We start from the raw sequence: 5,812 nt of genomic DNA, 5'->3' as shown, positions 1-5,812 counted from the left end.
AAAGGACCATTTATCAGCCATTATATGCACGCTAAACAACATAAATACACTAAATATTCTCCCAAAGACAATGAAACAGGAACATGTGGGTTCCCTGAGCTTAATTTGTCTGCAGATGGTACATGTCAGAAATAGCTGGTATTCAGAACTTTCTTTTCAGGGCGCACTTCTTTAAGGTTACTGAAAAGCTCCTTTATTCAAGAAATTAGCTTAAATGTCCTAAGGCACAGAATGTACTCTGAAAATACTCACATTTCATTTGATTGCTGTTGTTAATGTTTCAGAAATGAAGTAAGTTTTCCCCTGGGGACATTGAGCCTGGCTTACCTATTTGTCTGAGTTTCTTCAAAGGAGGAATGACTCTTAGTTCTAGGCTGATAACAGCACAGGAGAAAACCCAAATGCAGTATTAGAAAAACAGTGATTTATTAATTTTTGGGATAGAGGGGAAGACACAGGTAAATTTAGTAATAGTATACAAATATTTGTATAAGAAAACTGCTGCTATTTCATTATTTATATGAGAAGTTAGAGAATAAAAAAACAAGCCAAAACAATTTCTACTTCAGGTGTATCTGAACATATTTCCATTGTTTTTCTTACCAACAGTTTGTGAATTTGAGCGTTCATTCAAGAGATTCATCATAGATGGGATGAGGGGAAAGGTTTGGACCATGTAAGGCTTTTACTGATAATGGGCAACACAGGAAATGGTGTTAATCTGGCAAGAATTCTGCTATCTTCTGCAACAGAAATCTTACTGTATTCAAACAAAACTGGAAAATAAACATCTTCTGAAGGATCAAGTCTGGATCCGGCCCCAGGAGACATTGCAGATGAAAAGACTGGCAACCAGAAATTTGTTATGAAAACTCCCCAAGAGCAATACACTCAGACTTTAGGCCTTCTTTTGTGTTGTACTTAAGTACATCAGTTTTTCAAATTAAATCCTATTTTGTGTGTATAATTTCAATCAGCAATCCAGTTCCCCAGTCCAGCCTGAAGCGTACAAGGTTCCCAGAGTCACCTACAAGGTAATGGCAGCGTTCATCTGATGCCAGCTCTGCACCATTACTACCAAGGGAAAAGGCTGCTCCCACAGACCCAGATTTCTGAGCTGTCTCTGGTGCCAGTGCAGCCTGCAGAAACAGATTTCTCAAGCCTGCTCCAGTCATGTGAGTTACCGAAGTTGCACATTGCTGCTTCTCACAGAAGCAAAACATTTGATCCACCTAAAAGGGATTTAGCACTTGAGGTGGTGTGTAATGTAAGCACGCAATCCAGAAAACCTTCATACTGGCAATGTTTAACCCTGCAGGTTAAACTCTGATAAATCTATGAGTTTAAAATTCCTTATGGTCTTAGAGCTGTGCTTGTGTAGATATGCAGCAGAGCCTCAGGTTTCATGCTGTTAGGGACTCAGGTCATGTTCATTCCCTTTCAGGATCCAGAAATGAGGTATTATCCTGCCTAAATCCTCTCAGGGTCCTGATGTCAAAGGTGCTCTTCTGGCTCACTTTCTGTATGCACACAGCATGAAGCTTCTCACAAGCTCCTGCTGCTTTTCCTTGCAAAGCTGCTGTCTTGAAGGAATTTGGTGGTGGTTCCCTTCAATGATAGACTAACCTATGAAGTAGGACAATCCTCCAGTGGCCTGGAGATGTGGTACTGGCTCATTCTGGCCATAAGAAAGACAAAAGTCCCCAACTTCACAGGACACACAGCAGGCCATGGACTATTCAGAGACATAGTGAGAGCTCACTGCATTCACATTCGTCCTCTTCAAAGCCAGGTCATCTAGCAGCCAAGATTGGTGGATTCATTGGACCGGAAAAAGAGAACAATGAGTCTGCATCCTTGCAGCACGGGTACTGACCTGGGAGACTGGGACTCTGGTCCCTCTGAAGGGTCTGTGTCCTTTTTTTGGTCTAGTAATCCACCCCAATGGGTTGGAAATAATGACAAACCGCAATAACAATAGCCAGCTAAACAAAAAAAGTATAAACAGAAACAACAACTGAGGCTGGGAAGAGAAATGGCCTTTGGGGATATTATTTTGAAGAGACTTCTGACTTTGATTTCCCAGGCAGGGGAGATGGCAAATCAGCCAGTGTGACTCCTCATTTCTTGAAAAACAGACAAACCATATTTTTCTAAAGTTTTCTGTAGCCAAAGCCATTGAACAAACTCTAGTACATTAAAAATGAGTAAGGCAGGAAAATGGGGAGGTCAGCGCAGAAACCAAGGCTGGAAACCCCATGAATCCACTCTGAAGAGCTAAACCTTTCTGAGTCAATGCCTCAAAAGTGCAAGAATCTCCCTTGGCACAACATGCCTTTGCTCGATCCCATGAAAAGGAGAAGGCTGTAATTATCTTCCTGAGCCCTGTGTGGAAAAAAGATCACACTAGGTGCAAAAGTAGTAACAGCATGTCCTCTGTATTGACACAAGCACTGTACATAAAGGAAAAAGTTTGCCCCAGTTATACAACAGGGAGACTGGCAGAAAGCCACAAGTCAATAACAAGCCACACTGTTATTCCTTGTGCCACAAATTAAAAACAGAGGCAGGTGAGAAGTGTGCCCCAACCGGTAGAAGTGCAGCAGTGGGCCTCATACAGACAGAAGCAGGGGCAGCACTGGCCCAAGCCTGTTGCCAGTAGCTGCCCAGTCAGCTGGGAAAGAGCAGCAGGAGCTGGAGCTATGGGAGCAGTGGGAAATACGAATTAAGAATTAAGCCTGATACTGATGGGCAAAGAAACAGGATGGGGCAGAGACCAGGAAGGAAAAGCAGAGCTAAAGAAGGAGGAGGCCTGCTTTGACAAGCTACCCTTGATACCTCATTTCAGAATGCTATCTGCTGCCACCTGTACAGGTTCTTCTGCAGAAATAACTCATATTTCTAATCTGCCTAGCTGAAGAGTTACTCTCTTTTTCAGTGTGAATTCACTTTGTTTCTGCAATACAAGCACCCTTCCCTCTCACCACAGTTCTCTCTCTCTCTCTCTCTCTCTCTCTAGTTTAGAAGACTTCAAAATAAAGCAATAATTTACTCCTTGGAAACAGAAATTCACTGTTGGATTTCTTTCTCAATACAGTACACATAGGAGGGAACACAGACTTTTAAATTTCCCCAATCCTTTGGAAATTTGGTGTGGAAACATGGGAGCACCCATTTTCTCCTCAGCTAACCTGCTGAGTTTGGTGGTGTGACAGGTCGGCAAAAAGCAAGTCTTTGCCAGGATTCAGAGTTGAACTGAATATGCAAATGAACCTGCACACACATGCCAATATATATTTACATACATATTTATATATAAACAGTAACTATTTTTAAAAAGGACAATAACAACATCAAAGGAATCTGGGGAACCACGGCACTCTTCGTTTACCATTGACATGTCTTTGTTGTAGACAGACTGGGCTCTGCCAGGTCTGTCATGGGCTCTCCAGTTGCCTGAGTCTACTTAAATCCCAAATCCTAAACAAGCAGCATTATTGAGGGTGCTGGAAACACAACAGATGATGACAACAACATCAACCTAATGGTTAGTAGTGGAGAAGAGGAATAAGTAAACACAAGCAAAGTATGCAAGTCACTTTATTAAAAGCATACCCATTGGGCTGTCTCTGCTACTTACAGCCGCTAATAAAGTCCCTCTGTACTAATACATTCGAAGTGCCAGGATGCATTATTCAGCAGATGAGTAATCCATCACATTCTTTTGGCTAATAGTCAGTTGTTGAGCCAGACTCTCATTCCTGAAGGTCAATAGCAACACGACTATTATAGCTGCAAAGCATGACAGAGTCTTGTGGCACCTTACCTACCAGGTTAAAACAAGGATCCATGCAAGGATCCCATGTAATGAATGTTACAAGGTTCCCAAGTGGGCATAGAGGTACTTCTGTGGAGGGTCAGGCCCTAAACTCACATTGAAAAACACAGGAAGGAACTCAGCACCCAGTCAAGACAACAAGGTGTTCATACGGCCACTAGAAAAGCCAGTTGGCCCACTGAATTTTCCATCTTCATATGGAATGATAATTTGAGTTCTGAAGGCTAATTGGAGAGTTGAATTTGAGAGTGGCCTCAGAACCTTGGGGGACTCTGCGCAACTACTTTAAAGGAACTGAGTGGGGGGCTATGGTGACCTGCTTTTTTTTGCAGGTTTTTAGATTAGGCATGTTGTTGAACTCCCATATTAATATTCTGCGTTGTAGCTGTAGCACTTGCCAGAGAAGAAAGCCCCTCTACCTCTGGTTTTGTAATGTATCCTGGTGCATGGGTCTGTTGTGTCTTTCTCTGTTTGCATTAGATTAAATGCTGCTGAAGTAGACAGGCCTAATTATGGCCTTTCATTCAAGATTAATATGAAACCATTAAGCCGGTTTATGCAACCAGGTAGCTGAGCAATAGAAACATCTAAAACAAGTATGAGGCAATGTTGGAGGCTCAAATCCTGCAATCAGCGGGCTTTTGTTGTGAATAGGCATGGGAAACACAGAAGCGAGTGCTGCCCTCATCTACGGACTTGAGACAAAACACAGCAAAGACTAGAGGGCTACCAAACCTGCCACCAGTCCAGCCCCAGATTGGAGGGCTGAGCTAAACAGGGAAGCTTGCTGCTCCCAATGCTCCATGTCACCACTGTTACACTACCCTGCGCTCAGCAAAATAATCTCGGGTAGTTCTTTCACAGTGACAGCACATGGACAATTGCCCAATTCACTGCCAGCTTCTTCTCCAAGCAGAAATGCCTCAAAGAAACTTGGGCATTTTTCTAATGGCTAGATCAGAAAAGGGCAATGCCACAGCAATGCTTCTGGGAGGTCTCTCCCTATTCCCCAAAACATCGCCCTTATCTTTGCAGTTATGCAGTTAGTGAGATGCAGGGAGATTTTCTTGGTAATTAACAACATCTTCACTGACTTTGTTTACGGTACCCTAGGTATTTTTTAAAAGGATGGATTAGCTGACATGAGGGAGAGGCTAATTAAGAGGGAAAAATTAATTTAAAAAAAATCAAAGTTTGATTGTAAGGAAAGAACAGAGAAATTCAAGAAAGGATTTATGAGTCAGAGTTTACAAGAAAATAATGGAATTTTGAATAAATTGATAATTAATTTAATAGGATTATCATAATTTGCTCATAAATTGTATTTAAATTGATTCTTTTATTTAAGATAAATTTCTTCTGAAAAGTCCAGCATGCCTGTTTTTTTTTAAGCTTGGAGAAAAGGAGAAGACGACAGATGTACCCCCATCCCAATTTCAACATACACATCCACTCAAATTTTTCAAGTGAACTATACTTCCTTCTCCCAAGGGAGAAATACCGAAAAGGAGATACTGCTGTGGCAGGCATTGTATAGTGCTGTTATGGGACCTTCCTGCCTTTCTAGGGCATGAAAGCACCTTTCTGGGGAGAAACGTCTTTTGGGCATCACTGCTGATGAGCGTGAATAGGTTTTAACCATTTTGAAAGTGGGAAAGAATTTGTATACCTCTATACACCCAACCTTCGATTTCCAATCATGCCACTGTAGATGGACAATTGCAATCGTTTTCAGGCAACCATACACTTCCTTTAAAGTTCAGATGGCAGAAAAGCACCACCCTTTATCCCTTCACATTTATTATTTTCATCAGGGCAGGAGGCAGAAGTGCCAGGTATTTTCCAAAGGGGCAGCCCCTCCTATGCAGAACAGACACTCTTTGGTTAATATTGCCATGATTTCCAGCTCCCACTGCAAAAACACAGAACTTTCATTGTCGTGAGCTAGAGAGAGCACATGCACGCACACGCACA

This window comes from Pseudopipra pipra, chromosome 2, assembly GCF_036250125.1.
Source record: "Pseudopipra pipra isolate bDixPip1 chromosome 2, bDixPip1.hap1, whole genome shotgun sequence".
Lineage (NCBI taxonomy): Eukaryota > Metazoa > Chordata > Aves > Passeriformes > Pipridae > Pseudopipra > Pseudopipra pipra.
The sequence above is the reverse complement of the archived record's forward strand: the minus strand, read 5'-3'. Positions refer to the sequence as shown.